Genomic DNA, 18,125 nt, shown 5'->3' on the forward strand with positions numbered 1-18,125 from the left:
AGTACACATTTCTGAATAAACATATTGGTATGGAAACACCCTCTTTCATATAGAGTGATTGGAAAATCTAAATTAAGAAATAAGAAAAGAGGCTTTTAAAGGTTATGTTAGAGTTGTGGGCAGCAGGTGAATACTGATGCCAGGCATATAATATTTAAGAGGTATTTAAATCTTAAACTGAGATTTAAATTAAATCTACAGCTAAGATTTAAACTTGCTGAACCTTATATGGCGAAGTGTGGCTGAGAAGTGAATGGTTTGTCCTATGCTGTGTTGATAATACATTTATGTAGATTGTACTAAATCACATTATCCCATTGACATTTATTCAACATACACATCTAGAAAGGGCTGTCAGGTCTTGTCAAAAATTTACAGTTGGCTAGATCTCATAAAAGTAACTTTATGGGCCATATCTTTGGGTAACCCTTACACACACCTCAATCTTCTGTGGACCAGTCTGATCCCAAGGAGCAACTTAGAGTAAGTTCAGGGCCTCTCTAAATTGCATCAGCTGGTAATGGGTTCCAAAGGCCATTACCGCAGCCAAGGGTTGCCCTAATATTGTGACTCCTTGGCCAGGCCTCCAATTGATGGCAACACCACTAAGCCACAGGAACTTGGAAGGGATGGCAAAGGATCCTTTTGCCAGGGGAAACCTCAATTGTCTAGTTATGCTGGATTTAAGGCTGCCTTGTGCCACTGGAGCAGCATAAATAAGCCTTAGTGAGCATGAGGATTTGGACCATTATTTAGTAGGAGCTTACTCTTGAAAGGATCAGTTAGTATACTCTCCCATAGCAAATACATCAGGTCTCACTGTTCTTTGGAACATTTCCAACATATATTTGAATCAAGGAGACTCACTCTATGTACTCAGGATGGTGAACAGTAAATCCAGTAGATGATTTTAAACTAAATCACTCTGATGCTAAGCCTGTAGCACAGTCTCAGTTGGTCCGCCGAGCAGCTGGGAGTGGCGGGGAGCTACTGCCTCCCTGAAAGGCCCTGGTCACCCCTCTCTCTCGATGGGGAATTAGCAGAGGGAGGTGTGCCATCACAGTTGGTGCGACACGGGAGTACCAGCTACAGACTGTGATGCGCCCCTAAGGCAGGGGAGCGCCAGCAAGATTTCTTAGCACTTTATCAGGGTTCTGCCACCCCAAGGCAAGGTGGCAGAGGTAGGGGAACACAGGCCCATCTGACTCCACTGCATTCCAGCCCAGGGCCCTGACAGTGGCGGGGAGGGTCCAGCCCCTGGGTCAGCGGGGATCTGCCTGCAACTCGTTGGGGGCAGCCCCAGGGAGGGAGACAGACAGAGGCTGATGGGATGCCCTGTACCAGGGGAAACCTGACCCAGAGGGCTACTGGGTATGCCAAGGGGGACACCAGCACCACAGTCATTAACTGGGTCTCCCTGTTTACCGTGAGAGGGACCTAAGCCATGAGGTATGGTTTCACCTCTCCATGGATGCACTGGATCCGGACCTCCCCAGTGGTCTCCTCAGCATCTGGGATGAATGCCCACCGGACAAGGGTCTACCCACAGCCCAAATCAACTAATCCAGTAATGTGGGTCCCTGTGACTTCCATGGGGACTGTCAGTTTTGCAGCGGACTGGTGATGGGCCCATGACTCCCCAGTGTACACCTGACTAAAGTAGCAATCCATCGTAGTGCAGTCTCACTGCAGCTGTCTGTACTCGCTCCACTGAAAGCAAGGTCCTACCTCTGGGCGCCCCGACTGTGCTGGGTCATCGGTTGGACCCCAGGGTTGGCTAGGGCCCGGTATCTGGGTCAAGTGCCCAGACACGGTGCGAGGTGTGAGCTCCGGGCATCGGGGAAGGTCAGTCACGCCGCCGTCCAGCCATCGGGTATGGGGTGGCCCATAATGTTTGGGTGTGGGCCCCTTTTCAGGCTTCTGTGTGCTGTCCAGGGGGGGTGGGGTGCGGGCTGCCAGTCCTATCGGGGCCTCCGTGGCTAGGAAATCCTCCATATGCATGACGGCTGCACTCAGGGTTGTGGGCTGGTGCTGCAAAACACATACCCTCACCTGGGTTGGGAGCATGTGTACAAATTGTTCGAGGATGACCTGTTCCGTCACCTCAGCCACTGTCCGAAGTTTGGGCTGTAGCCATCGACAACAGCTGTCCTTTAATTCCTGGGCCGTGGCCCGGGGTTGGGCGCCTGGCGGGTAGACCTTCCCCCGAAACCGTCGCTGAAATGTCTCCGGGGTGATGACCAAGGCATCCAGAATTGCTGCTTTCACCCAGGCATACATGCAGGCCTCATCATCTGGAAGTCCCAGGTAAGCCCTCTGAGCGGGCCCTGTCACATAGGGGGCGAGGAGGGTCGCCCATTGGTAAGGTGCCCAGTCAGCCACTGAGGCAACCCACTCGAAGGTCACCAGATAGGCCTCCAGGTCATCCTCAGGCCCCATCTTGGCCAGATGGATCGGTGTGCCTGGGGGATGAGGGGGGAAGGGTTAGCTGCCCCCTCAGGTCGAGCCCCACTCAGACCAGGCCACAGGCCTGCGAGTTGCTGGAAGCGTTGTTGTTCGCAGTGCTGGGCTCCCAAGGTCTGAAGCAACTGCTGCTTTTTGGTGCCCAGCTGCTGTACTAGTTGCTGCTGCTGCTGCTGTTGCTGGCTCTTGGCCAGCAACTTGAGAAGCATATCCATCTCCATTCTTCAATTAGGGGAGCTTCAGAGGCCACCTCGTTCTAATCCCTTACTGCAGGGATAGGGTCAGCTGCCTGCATTCTCCACCACGTGTAGCATTGTCTCAGTTGAGCTGCTGGGCATGGCAGGGAGCTACTGCCTCACTGAAAGGTCCTGGTCAGCCCTCTCTCTTGTTGGGAAATTAGTGGAGGGAGGTGTGCGGTCGCAGTTGGCACGACACGTGAATACCGGCAAGAGTCCGTGGTGCACCCCTCAGGCAGGGGAGTCCTTGGCACTTTCTCAGGGTTCTGACACCCCGAGGTGGGTGGCAGGGGTAGGGGAACGCAGGCTCATCTGACTCAACTGCATTCTAGCCCAGGATCCTGATAGTGGTGGGGGGGAGGATGTCCTGCTCCTGGGTCAGTAGGGATCCGCCTGCAACATGCTGACCAAACACCAACTCACCGCACTGTCCAGTTCCACCTCTAAGCTACTTACTAACCGGTCTCTCGAGTGGGTCCCTCTGTTCCTTCCACTCGTCGGGGTATTCAGCCACTGGTAGCCCCGGTAGCTCCAGCTCGCCCTCTGCATCGGGCGCACTCAGGCTCAGCTAGCTGCCCGGTTCCTCCAGTTCCTCAGGGTACTTTGTAGCCGGCAGTCCAGGTTGCCCTCTGGGTCAGGTTTCCCCTGGTCCAGGGCATCCCAGCAGCCTGTGTCTGTCTCCCTCCCTGGGGCTGCCCCCACTGCGCTAAGGCCCCCACCTTTTGTACTTCCTGTTCCACTTTCCAAGGATGGAGTAAGCTTGGCCTGGCTCCACCCACTCAGGTTGAGAGAGTGGCTCATCACCCTCTAGTTCAGAGGGAGACCACACCAGCTCTCTACAGAGCCAATGAGTCATCACAAATCCTTATATATCTCTATATATTCATAACACTGAGGAAATGCAGAGTATAGTCTACAAAATACACGCTATATCCCTTGTGATAATAACAAAGTTAGTTAAAGTCAGGGTTTGTGTTTTCTTTAATCTTTATTGTACCACTTCTTACTATAGAAAGATATCAAATGGATTGAGCAAATTTATTAGATAAACTATATGTGTGTGTGTGTGTGTGTGTGTGTGTGTATATATATATATTATAGCCTTGTAAATCTGTGCATTATTGCTTGTTTTAAAATATTCATACATGCTTGCAATATATTTAGTAGGGAGGGGGAGTTGAGTGTGGAAGCTCCCACCACCCACTTGTAAAAACTATTCAAGCTCTTAAAAATGTAACTATAAAGAAAGCAGGGAATGGGACTTAAAAAAGACCAGAGTAACCACTGACTTTATCTGCCATTGTCAACATACTTAGGTCACTGGAAGTAAGCTGCAGTTGTGTGTTTTGTATATTATATGTGTGCCTTAATTCATATGCTGCAAAATAGTCACATAACAGGAGGATATTGCTAGTGTTCTAGAAATTAGAGGTATGCATTGGGGAGACGGTATATTTTCCAGTGCTTTGCCCATTTTTAAATAACTCAAGCAAAGGAACTTCACCACTTTTCTAGTCTAATAAATATCGCTAGTAGGATGCATTTTCTGTTGCTTAACCTAAATATTTCCTAAATTTCATCCCACCACATCAAGTGTACCCCCTTTGTATCATCCTAAATAGTATAACACTTCACACTTTTTGGTGTGTATACACACATTCCAAACATGTACATGGTTATCCTTGCCTCCTTAGTCATGATTAGGTCAACATTTACTTCTTTTAACCTTGGTTCACAAATAACTTCTACAACCCCTAAAAATTAATCTAGCACAAATTGGAGAGAAGTTAAATCTCTCTTTCAGGTCATCATCACATATTGGAAATTTTTATCACTATTGCTTTCCCTGTGTCCCAGGATACATTAGATAAGTTGGTACTTGTCCAATTTAATTGTTTTTATTTTCTGGCATTATATCATTTGTCTGGATCCCTTTGTATTAGGGCAGGAAGGATGGTCTAGTGATTAAAGCTAAGGGATGGGGAATAGAAATAGCCAGTATTCCACCACTGGCTTGTTTGTGATTTTGGGTAAGTCATTTAGACAGCCATTTAACTAGTGTTTGTGTATCACAACCTCTCCATATATAAAATGGAGATAATATTAACCTCATCTACTGGTGTCTTTTGACACCTTAATGTTTGTAATGTATTTTGTGGGGTGGAAGATGTTGTAGAAGTACAAAGTATTATTAGGGTTTAGTTGATCTCACTGGTGTTCTCAGCAATTCCAAAATTAGTGTGACTTACAAATTTTGGCTGGAACCTGAGGACAAGTTCCTTTAGCCTCCTTTCAAAATCTCACTATAATGGTGATTACCTGCTTTCAAATAATCATTGACTGATTCAAAAACATAGAGTAAGATGTTTCAACAGCTCCCAAAATGTCTAGTGTGGTATTTTCACAACTTTCCAAGCACTCACAGTACATTATTGTTTCCTTACACTGTTTCGAAATTTCGGAATGCAATTGCAACTGTCTCTGACATGGCAATAACTTTTTTCAACTGCTGCAGTATATGGCGGGTAATAAGCTAAAGTATGTAGTGGATGGGCCATTGATGGATGAAATCCAAAAAGTCTGGGAAATTAGTTCAGATTGGTTACTTATGATGTCTGAAATATCTAAACTTTTGGGGTCTTCCTGCTTTCAGTACAGCTGGAAAGGCCTGCAAACAGCTACAGGTCTGTGATATGGGAGGATATAGGCCAGCCTCCTCAGCTGTCTCTTTCCTACTTCTCATCAATCTCAGTCTGATCCCAACTGCATTCCCACCCTCCCCTTGTCCTTACAATGACAAGAGGAGTTTAATAGTTTTCGTTTCCACATGACACAGAGTCAGTGGCCTTGTTTAGAGGACTTGGGGCTGTACTGTGCTCAGCCTCAGGATTGCTGCATGTGCAGTGTGAGGAATGGAAGGTTAACAAAAATTTAATCTTCCATTAATATTTGGGTAGGGTGCTGAGAGGAAGGAAGCAGAGATGTGTGCAAAAATTACAGCAGAGCCCTGGGAATAGCAAGTAATAGAGGGAAGCAGATTTGAGGTCCTGGAGGAGAGGAAAGGAAAAGGTTGGGGCTGAAGGGTGAGAGAATGTGTAAGAGTGGGTACAGTTATGTGAGTATCCCATTTTTTGTTTGCTGGTTATTGGGAAAATTTGTTTTCCTAGGGTCAAAGATTATAAGGCCAGAAGGGACCACTGTGCTCATCTCGTCAGATCTCTTGTATAACACTGGCCATAGAACTTCTCTGAATTAATCCTGTTTGAACTAGAGCACATTTTTTAGAAAAACATTCAATCTTGTTTTAAAAATTGCCAATGATGGAGAATCCACCATGACCCTTGGTAAACTGTTTCACTGGTTAATTAGCTCACTGTTAAGAATGTGTACCCTATTTCCAATCTCAATTTGTCTTGCTTCATTTCCCAGCCATTGGATCTTGTTATAGCTTTGTCTGCTACACTGGAAAGTCAAATTTCTCTTCCCCATGTAGGTATATATAAACTGATCAAGTCACTCCTTAACCTTCTCTTTGATAAACTAAATAGATTAAGTTCCTTGAGTCTTTCACCATAGATTAAGTTCCTTGAGTCTTTCATCCTTTAAACATTCTTGGGACTCTTCTCTGTATCCTGATGATTGCCCTAACTATGATGCTATAGGGTATCCTGGTGTTGGTCTCTTTTAACATCTCTAAAAGGAGAGATTCTACTTTGTATGAAATAATTGAATAGCCAAAGACAGTGTGTGAGAATTACTCTCCAGTCTGTTGGTTAGGGCATGCACCTGAGGAGTAGAGAGACCCCGGGTGCAGTTCCCCTGCTCCAGGAATATTTAATTACTTATACACAATGAAACATAGGTGAGATTGAGAGCAATCCACTCTAGAATACAAGATAGCCTTATGGTTAGGTGAGTTATCAGTGAGACGTGAGTTCAAATCTGTGTTCCAGAGCATTTGAACCTCGTCTCCACTCTGCCTGGGAGGAGCCATAACTACTAGACTAAAACTTACACTACCACCTCCTCCCATTTGTGAATCCAGCCCTAGCCACAAAAGTTTGATAAAGATGTAGTACACCACAGTGGTGGTCATCTTTTTTCTATTCTCTCCCATCTCCCCCCCCTCCCCCCCATCACCCTCACTATGGTGACTAAAGTTAAGCTTTACTTAATGTTGAATAGCAATTCAAGTAAAACTAAGTGGATTCCTGATGCTGTAAGATTCTCTCATGATCATGCCACTTGGACACGCATAATAGTGAACTGAACTGGCACCAAGTATTCTCAGTTTTAGACCTTTATGTAGCAAAGCACAGAAAGTTGTCAGCTCCTGGGTCCCAATTTTTACCTGATAGATGGTTCAACCACATAATTCACTGTCTTTGCTTGAAGGAATTTCTATCACGTGTCTGAAGCATCCAACTTCTCAAATAAATAATGTATGAGCAGATTTTGAGCAACACGCTTAATATTTTAGTTAAAAATGATAAACAACATATCTTCATTCCTATCTGCTGCATTAAGCTGTAAATGAAGAGCCATGTCAAGGCATTCACTGCAACAGAACTGATTGATACCACAGCAAAGCACTGCATATATTATTTCAGATTTTTTTTTTAGTATTAAGAAAAGGAGAATAAAATAGTTTTTTTATTCCATGGCCTAAACCTTTTTTTCTTCACTCTCCTATTTTCTGTGTTTGCATCCAGGAGGAAGGGACTTTCCATCACCTGATGATCAGCGTGCACTGCTTTTAAGCAAATTATCCTAGCTGTGTTCATGAAGATTTTAGCACTCCGTGTACTAAAGTTGGTACCAACTTGTTAGCATTGACCTAACCCACCGAGGAGAGAAAAGACAAGGACGTTAATTTGACTTAGCTGTCTTTAAAATACCATCTCATGTAACTTTGCAATGCCAATACCTGACATTCTGTAATATGTACAATATTACTTCGCTACTGATGCATCTGAGAAATTAGAATAACCTTCTAGTTGGAAACAATTCTGCCCAGATTGCACAGAAGTTCTTTTCTGTTCCATTTTTACTTGGACTATTTATATGAGAAAATACCTTTGTTGCTTAGGTATTCACTAGATAACACTTCAGTTGATCTTAGTGACCTAGTAGTCTCCATGGCAATAATGGGCCAGATTCTCATTAACTTCAAGGAAGCTGTGCCAATTTATATCACCTGAGAATCTGGCCCTATGATACTAGGTGAGGAACAACGCTAGGGTACAATAAACTCGTAAGAAATCAAAGTCCTGCAAATGTGTCTAGTGATTTCAAATAAAGAGAAACACAGAAATTACAACATACATGAGACAGTTACTAGAAAAAAAAAGTTGACCAAAATTTTCCATCTGATATCAATAAGACTGCATAACTGTTTTTTGATTGATGCAGGTTAAATCTTAAGTCCAGAGCCACATTTGCCTTTTAATAATGCTATCACATGTCTGGTTGCTCAAACACGTATCTTGCATGTGGTAGAGCCACAGAAATGGATTGTATTGCACTTCTACACATTCTAATGACCTTCAGACACTGGCTTTTATCATTCTGAAGGAGAGAAAAATATACTGTGCCTCCAGCCTTTTGATAACCTAACTTAATTAATACATTTTTCTGACTGTCTTCCTTTCAGGTGTCTTAGATCAGTCTTTGTAATCTTTGCGCTCTTTCTATAGTCTATTATGACCACCAGGAACTTCCAGCATATGTAATTACTTATCCAGCATTTTGTTTAGACTGAAAGCAGCACATGAAAAGGAAACATTATTCCCTGAGATTTGTGGTATTTAAATATTATTAAATTAACAGTAATGGGCTACTTTCCAAAATATCTGGAACAGCATTTTTAAGCTCATAAATTTGAAACAAAATCTTTATTACTTAGTATTCTCCCTTTTTAGCTATTTATTTATTTAGGAAGTTTTCACAGGTTTACAAATCCTTGCCATGTTAATATCATACAAAAGAATAGTCATTACAACAGTGAGCTTTAAAAATATAGTCCTATAATCATCGGATCTCTGTATTGAATATGATGATACCATATTACAGAGCATTTGTATACCACCCATAATATGCTGAACTACTAAACTCAGTCTGTGACATGAAAAGAGAAATTTTATTAAAGTATCCCTTCATTGTTAAGGCTGTTTTCAGCATATTATGCTTGAAAAATTAGCATTGACAATTCACAACATAATGACTGTTTGACAAAATAATTACATGGTGTTTGTTTTTTTTTTAAATCACCTCAGTGGGCATTCAGGCAATGTCTACACTATGAACTAGGGATGGATTCCCCAGCTTGTATACAATGTGTAGCCACGGTAGAACTGGTAGTGGCAATGGATGCACGGCTGTGCTGGGCCGAGTACAACTCTCCGGACACCAGTTGGTATGAACTCGATACAGCCTCTGCGGCCTGTGCTACCATGGCTATTTATACTTGTGCTAGCTCAATGAGAGCAAGCATGAGTGTGTGTATGCAAGCAGGGGAACAGCCTCAGTCAAATGTTTATAAACCTGTTGATGTTGCTTTGAAGAGCACCACAATTTAACAGCCTTTATTAGCTACTGTCACTATCCGGATGGTTCAAGTGAATGTGTACAGTGTATTGTGTCTTAGTCCTTTAGACTTCAAGGGTACACATTTCAAAAGTGAGCGCAACCAGGTGTGGCTACAATAATCTGTTCATATCTAGTACACCCACATCACATCTGCACGTACAAATGTGTGTATATGAGGCCTCTTGGTGAAATCCTTTCTAAATACAGATTGGAGACATTGACCTGTGTTATACAGGAGGTCAGTCTAGATGACATAGTGGTCCCTCTGGCCTTAAACTCTGAGTCTATGAGTCTAATTTGATAGAAATAAACAAATGCTGTGTGTGTAATACTTATACATCCTTAGTTGCTTGTTCTATGAATAACTTGTGTTGGAAAAGTCTGGGATAATCAGCTAACACAGATATGGCTGTCTGAGAAGAACAAAAGACAAGCTCAGATGCTGTATTGAAAGATCATTACAATGACTACAATTGGCAATTTCAAGGTAGGATTAAAAAATAGAGTACAGGATTTACCGACCATACATGTTAGAGATTAGGAGAGAAAATAGTTACCCATCAAATAGGCTTGGTAGGGTTCTGCATTATCTAAAAGTTAATTTGAGATAGGATTTGAAAGTCAGACAGTGAGAGGGATGTGACTTGAGTTAACAAAGGACAGTATTAAATAGCTGGAGAGAAGAGATCAGACACAGGGTGGAGTAGGGCACTGAGAAAGCTGGCAACTTTGCCAAATACAGGGAGAGGCTGTAGATAGCCTTCAGTTTCTGTAATCCAAAAATGTTCAGTCTGGCAAGATAAGCTTTTATGTAGTCTCTAGATTCAATCAGATGTGTCCCATTTGACTTGCATTTGCATTAATTATCTTCTATTTTCTATGTTAAATAGATCTTATTTAATCTAAAAATGTTTTATGCACTGCTCCTAGAAACAATTATAGGAAGCAGCTCACAGAAAAAGAAAGACAAATGTCTGTCCTCTAGTCAGAGGCAGAGGAAAGTTAAGAGGCACCAATTTAATTATTCAAAGATGAAGCACAAATCCAGGATGTGCAATTGAGGCTCTAGTTTCAGTTCCTTTGGATCAGGGAAAGCACCTTTAGACCAACAGGAAATATGAGGACTGAGGTTAAGAATACGGAAATGACTCTCTTAATATGTCTGTCTTGCTCTTGAACTTGCAAGTTTTGTCTGATTCCTGGAGGAATGTATGGGTGGGCGGGCAGCATTGTCAGCTAGACATAGCTAACTCCTTTTAAATTTTGGAATAGAAATCTTGTCGATAAGCGGGAATGATTGCTTTGAGGATGCTCTCACTTCTTTTGTATCCTTGCTTATAGGTAGAGTGATTTTTAGGTAGTGAGAAAAGTTTAAAAAATAGAGATAATGAACAGGAGAAATGCATATGTGCTTTCAAAGCTTTATGTAAGAAATGGCTATATTCCTGCACATCAAGCCACATCAAGCCACAAATTAATTGAACTGAAATTCCAATATATAGCCATATTAATTTTCTTTTAAAAATGTGAATGCCAATACTGAACGGGAGAAAAAAGATTTCACTAAATGAATGTACCAGGTTCAGAGTTCTAAAGGAGGTAGAACATTTTTAAAAAAATAGCTACCTTTCTGCAGATGGGTTTTATACAATAATCTTTTGCAATGCTTTGCACAGTGGGCCTGTGGTCTCAATGGAATTTTGCTCGAGTAAAGTGTGAAGAATTTAGCAAGATCTTTAGTATATGCCCCAGTATGAATAGTCTACCTTCCACAATAGTTTTCCTTAAAAAAAAAAAAAAAGAAAAGAAAAGAAAAGGGGGGGGGGGGGGGGGGAGCAGTCATTGCAGACTGATGTGTCTGTAGAACAATAGAAAAAACGGGTACTTTGACTTGCATATTTAAGAACCTAAATACTTCAGTGGATACCACTGTACCATCCCTTACCATTGGTAGAAGTCTTTCACTTGAGAATAATACTTAATGGGCTAACATCTTAATTACAAAATACAAGGATTATCCGGGCAGCAAATACTTTCAGTCTCTAAAAGTAATTTAAAAGTAAGTCTAGAAATAACATGAAACTTTGGCTGCCCTTAATTCTTTCAAATGCAATGCTGTGGGTTGGGAACTTTGGGGTTAGCAAACTCCATAGATGTTTCTGCCAATTTAAGAACAGAAGTTCACATAGTAGATTCAATATTGAAAGAACATTCCATATATAATCAAAATGGCAACCATTATGATTCCTATGATGTTTAGCTAATGGACTGCAGCTTTTACGACTAACCATCAGTTTAGAAACTTGGCGATGATAGACAGTGGAGACACAATCCTTACTTTAATCCTCTTTTTTTTCCCATTAAAATTATGACCAATGTAGAATATTAAGATAGAAAAGTGATTTTATAATGCTTTTCTGAAAATCAATTTTAGTAATATAGAGTTATGGAAAGCGACCTTCTGCTCTTCTGAGTAGGAAACTTAATATTTTTACTTAATGAAGAAAAATCAGTCTACAAACTAACATTTGTAATATAATGACTTTGCTTTGTGTAGTCTAGAAGATAAGTTAATATTTCACATTTTAAGAGTTTTCATGAAGCAGGCCTTTTTAATAAATTAAGGTACGTTACATCTTGTAAAATGTGTGCTTACTAGTTACTGGTGGCTTTTGATTTTTCTGTACATGTTTGTTTCCTGTTTAGTAGTATATCTGTGCCCTTCAGCTATTAAATGAGGGACCGCCCTGAGGCTATGCTCAGTTCATGTGGCAGATCTGATTTTTTTAATGTGATACTGGAAGAATGTGGTTTATTTATATAAACATTGGTTCTGATCTTTACATATATCCTAGATGCATTACTTTTTTCTGGTCTTGGGGAAGATTAATTGAATTATTAAATATAGTAATGTATGTGTTTGTACATATAATAATCAGAACAAAAGCTGTGTAAACACTGCAAACAATTTTTCACTATTTAATTTTCAAACAAATTTACTTCAGCAGAGCTTGTGCCAATTTGTGTTTGCTTTTCACAAGCATTTGTACAATTCCCTTTTACTAGCACAAAAGGTCACAAGTAGTCAATTTTAATCTCTCACACTTTGATATATCTGGAAAGTATACTATAAATTTACTTTCTGCAAAAATTCATAATTGAAAATTGATCATGAGTAATCACAGAATTAAAACATCACAACTTCAAAGACCAATCACAACTAAATAATTTTAAATTTCAGATTTTAGTTTTGAATTGGAAGCAATAAACAAATTTCACAAATAACTTACTTTTTTCTCCTATTCATTATTATAAATTATTTTTTTCATACACACTTTGGGAACAGAAAGAAATGCCAATCAAATTATTAATTTTTAATCATTTACTAGGCTCTAACTACCACATCACTGAGTAAATGGATATAAAATGACAATGCTGAAAAATGTGCCAATAATAATAATAATAAGCATTCTTCTAGTTCTTACTCCCAACACCTCTAAATAGGTTTATGAGGAGTAGTATGCCCATTAAGCAGATGGAGAAACTGAAACAAAAGATGAAATAAGTTGCCCAAAGCCACACAGTGAATCAGTGTTAAAGCTCGGGACCTCCTGTCTAGAATTTTTAGCTTCAGTGGCTGAACTACTCAATTTTCAAATGAAAATAGAATTTTATTTTTATTTTTGCTCAGTGGAACAAAAAAATAAAAACAAAATTAAATCATTTTGTGTCAAACTGAACATTTAGGGGTTTTATTTTTTTTCAGATTTTTTACTTAAAAACAAATTTTTAAAATGTTTATCAAACAAAAAGTTGAAAAAGTCAAAATGAACGGTTTACTCCTTTTGATTTTTTTCTCATTTTTTATTAAGCAGATGTTATTCACTAAATTATACCCAAATTCACAAACTGTTTTTGTTGCCCTGAAACTGCATTTATCAGGGAATTTATTATTTGACTGAACAATTTTTTTCTACCAACTCCCAAACATCTGTTGCTTCCCAGATTCGATAGGTACAGTTACCTAGTATGTGAAATATTCCATTGTCATTTTAAGAAATACTCTGAATATTGGCAATCTTATTTAGCTATCAAAGGACCAGGTCCTGGTACCTTTACTCTTATTTAGTAGCATTTAGCTTCACAAGTAATCAGACAAGCTTTGATGAGACTAATCAGGTAAGGAGTTCTGTTCAATGAGAGCTTAAGTCAATGAGAGTGAGGGTATCAGAATCTGGCCATAAGGAAATGGGCAATTTTTAAAGCATCAGCACAATCATGAAGCCTCCCATTGGATTGAGTTTAAACAACATTTTTTGTTATAAACATTATATGTGCTTTTCTAAATAGACAGATCTATCATATAAGTAGACAGACTATTATCATTCAAAAGCATGCAAGTCAAACTATATATTGAAGTTACATCATCTATATTCAGATAAAATGTGATGCTTGAAACACTTTGAAAATCTAGCACTAGATTACTAAGGCTACTAGCATGACTGGATACCCTTACTAACACCCAAGTTATGCTGAACAAAAAAAAAATTTCAATAATGCCATTTTGAATAATGGCATTGCTCAATCAAAGACAGACTTTGTATTGTATTGCAATGTGTATTTTAAGTTGGCATAAAATGTAACTCCTTTCAGTTAACAATCTTTGGGTATGTAATGTGCATGCCATTATACTGCCAGGTGGTGGAGGGGGTGCATGGAAAGCAATTGAAGACCAAAAGTCTTGAGTGACCAAAAGTCTGAGCTTTTATTGTTAATATTATATGGTTTCAGTGTGAAATTTAGCAATTTTTGTGCAAAGTTCATGAAGTTTACCCCACTAAAAAAGCAGTCAAACTTTCAAAAGAATATAACACACAACTTGCGAGTAAACGCAACAGTGAGAGAGTCCGTGTAAATATCCATGTTCCCTACTATTACACTATGCAGAAGAAAGGCCAGAAGGATTATTTTACATCTGCAGTTAAAAACGATGAAGTGGGAGGAAGGGGGAAAATTGACACTTTGTTCAAAGCGCTTGAAGAATATTGCACTCCTAGGAAAATTTGAGCACAATGTAGTCAATACTGACAAAGAAAATGCCCATCCCTACCGCGGAAAAAAAAAGTTTGATTGGTTTGTCATAGACCAAAGAACATTCACCCATTTTGTTAAGTATTTATTTTACAGATGATACAATTTGGATTAGAATTAAAAGGTGAATGGTGAGGTAAGGAGGATGATGATGTGAGCAGAATACAACTCCTTCAATATTTGACTATATGGAGGGCAACAAACTAAACAATGACAAATGGAAACTCTGATAAAGAACATTTAATTAAATCTATCTATCTATATAGATATGTTTGTTAAGTTCTAGAGTGAGTGGCAAACACCATGTTGCAAAATACATGCTTGCAGAAGAAAAATATCAGTGTTATTGCACAATGAAGTGCAACTTCTGCTGTTTTTGCTGGGTTTCGAGGATCTCTAACAAGAGGTCCTGAATTTGCCTCTGTTGCTCCTCCTGTTGTTGGCTTGCAGCCATCAGGTGTAGAACACTTCCATTCTGGTTATAAGGCTGGATCGCTTCCATGAGGAGGGCCAGTGATTTAGCCTCTCATCCTCGCTTCTCAACCAACCTTTAATGGGAGGGTGGTCTTGGGATCCCACTTCTAGTACCAAGTAATAAGAGGTTCCATTTGCCGCTGTTGCACCACCTTGCATCAGGATGTGATGTGGCAGGCACTCTTTTGCCTCAGTTTACAAGGTGTGGCAGCCAGCCTGTAGAAGGGTGGCTTCGACCGTAAACTCAGTAGATGGTCTTTAAATATTTAAATAACCACCAACTTGCCATGTGGCTGTCTATGCATTTAAACAATGTAAAAGACAGGCACTTTGTCACAGCATATTAAGTCAAGGTCCTGGGGTTCTGATTTAACATGGGAGAGCACCTCCCCTGTCCCAGTCTCACTTTAGCACTGGAAGCAGGTAAACTTCTTAACCAATCTGCTGGTTCCCTGTTGGTTTCTGTAATCTCCCAGACTTGGTAGGTACTTTGAGGACTAAAATTCACTGGTAGCCCAACCTGAGTGAGGTTTCATTAGGCAAAAGGCTGTGCTGGTGCCTTCAGCAGGGGGCCAACATTGCCTGATAGATGCTATCACGTGATTAAACTTGTAATCTCTTCAAAGAATGAAATCAAGATTGTTTGATAAGTCCTGTTTTGGGTAAAACCATGTTTCTGGGCATTAATTATATTCTTTAATTCTTTATTAATTGAATCCTGTATCAGCTTTTCTATTATTTTCCCAGATCAATGTCAGGCTAATCAGCCTATCGTTATCAGCTCATCTGCTTGCCTCTTTTGAATATTGGAACAACATTTACACTCTTCTAGTCTCCTGAGATTTCCCTGGTTTTGCAAGATTTATTAAATATTAACATCCACGAGCCAGGGATCACAACCAACACTTTTAGGAGTCTTGGGATCAAATTATCTGTCTGCTGACTGAAAAGTGTTCATGTGAAAAGTGGAGATGCTGCTTAACATCCTCCTTTAGTTGTTAATCAACTAGAAATTATATCATGGTTCTTTTCAAATACATAATAAAACTATTTATCAAATGCTCTGGCCTTTATTGCATCATTATTATCCTCAGTTGTACCATCCCCATCCAGTAATGAGGCTGTTTCATGTAGTACATATAGGATAATATGAGGACTCAAGTGGATTTAATCAGACTTAACTTTAAGTTAACAAACCTTTATTTTTAATGTGATTGTATATATGCATTTAGGGTTAGATTCTCCCTTCCACTATGCCACCTGTATAATGGCATGTCAGAGATGTAAAATTATGCAGCTGGCCAGGAGAGAAATCCCTTGGTGCAGGCATCGTTTAGAGCTACTTACAGTTGTTACCCCTTCAAAAGCCTGGTATAGGGAATGGGGACAGGAGCTAGAGGAAGTCATGTTGAGATGGGAGGGGGTAGGTCTGTATTGCTGTGCACTATAGGGACTCTGGGTGCTGCTGTGATAAGAACGGCCATTCTGGGTCAGACCAATGGTCCCTCTAGCCCAATATCCTTCCAACAGTGGCCAGTGCCAGATGCTTCAGAGGGAATGAACAGAACAGGGCAATTATCAAGTGATCCGTATCCAGTCCCAGCTTTTGGCAATCAGAGGTTTAGGGAAATCCAGAGCATGGGGTTGCATCCCTAACTATCTTGGCTAATAGCCATTAATGACCTACCCTCCATGAACTTATTTACTCCTTTTCTGAACCCATCATATTTTTGGCCTTCACAACATCCCTCAGCAACGAGTTCCACAGGCTGACTATGCACTATGTGAAAAAGTATTTCCTTATGCTGCTTATTAATTTCATTTTGTGATCCCTGGTTCTTGTGTTATGTGAAGAAGTAAATAGCACTTCCTTATTCACTGTCTCCACACCATTCATGTTGAATTCATACAATTCATGATTGTATATATATTTCTGCTCATATAGAAACTGTTCCACACCCCTAATAATTTTTGTTGCCCTTCTCTGTACTTTTTCATATGTATAGCCCAGGGTAGGGGGACCCAAAACTGCAAGCTGTATTCCAGGTGTGGATTTATATAGTGGTATTATGATATTTTCTGTTTTATTCTTTGTCCCTTTCATAATGGTTTCTAGCAGTCTGTTAGCATTTTTGATTGTTGCTGCATGGTGAGCAGATGTTTTTAGAGTACTATCCAAGATGATGCCAAGATCTGTTTCTTGAGTGGGAACATCTAATTAATTCTCCATCATTTTGCATGGATAGTTGGGATTATGTTTTTCCAATGTGCATTACTTCGCACTTGTCAATGTTGAATTTCATCTGCCATTTTGTTGCCCAGTCGCCCAGTTTTGTGAGATCCATTTGTAACTCTTTGCAGTCAGCTTTGGACTTAACTATTTTGAATAATTTTGTATCATCTGCAAGCTTTGCCACTTCACTGTTTACCCCCTTTTTCCAGACTGTTAATGCATAGACAGATGACTGGGACCAGTGCTGCTCAATAGGCAGCCTAAGACAGGCTGCTCTAAATTAGAATAGCTTCTGCTTTGAGTTACCTAAGTTATACTAGGGGCTGTCTTGGTCTCCAGAGCAACAGAATTCTCAAAGCACAAAGACATCTTTGCCCACCTCCCACTGGATTATGGGCCAGAGTTGAAGGCCAGAATGGACCACCAGTCCATCTAGTCTGATTTTCTTTATATCACAGTCCCCCACAGCCATTCACACTGTAAACCCAACTATGGGATGCTAGATGGGGTGGGACCTGAGTTACTACAGAGAATTCTTTCCTGGGTATCTGGCTGGTAAATCTTGCCCATATGCTCAGGGTTTAGCTGATTGCCATATTTGGGGTCGGGAAGGAATTTTCCTCCAGGGCAGATTGGAAGAGGCCCTGGAGGTTTTTCGCCTTCCTCTGTAGCATGGGGCACGGGTCACTTGCTGGAGGTTTTTCTGCTCCTTGAAGTCTTTAAACCACGATTTGAGGACTTCAGTAGGTCAGACATAGGTGAGAGGTTTTTCGCAGGAGTGGGTAGGTGAGATTCTGTGGCCTGCGTTGTGCAGGAGGTCAGACTAGATGATCATAATGGTCCCTTCTGACCTTAATATCTATGAGACTATGAATCTATGAGTTCTATGCTGTGCGGAATCCTGGGAAAATAACTTTTTAAAAGCCACTTGTATAGGCATAGCTTATCATTTCAAAAGTTGATATGGTTCAAAACAAATGCTAATGACAAGTCAACAATAATTAACCAACCCACTAGAAATCAGAAGTACAACCAGAACA

General features: G+C 40.5%; 1 long non-coding RNA gene across 1 annotated transcript in view; it reads left to right on the forward strand.

Moving 5' to 3' along the window:
* Window positions 1-15,908, forward strand: part of LOC122465585 — an 83,232-nt gene extending 67,324 nt beyond the window's left edge. The window contains exon 3 of the long non-coding RNA XR_006290527.1: window positions 15,600-15,908. This is a non-coding gene — a long non-coding RNA (uncharacterized LOC122465585). The remainder of the gene's footprint in view (window positions 1-15,599) is intronic.
* The last annotated feature ends 2,217 nt before the right edge of the window (window positions 15,909-18,125 follow it).

The sequence above is a fragment of the Chelonia mydas genome, chromosome 4 (genome assembly GCF_015237465.2).
Source record: "Chelonia mydas isolate rCheMyd1 chromosome 4, rCheMyd1.pri.v2, whole genome shotgun sequence".
NCBI lineage: Eukaryota > Metazoa > Chordata > Testudines > Cheloniidae > Chelonia > Chelonia mydas.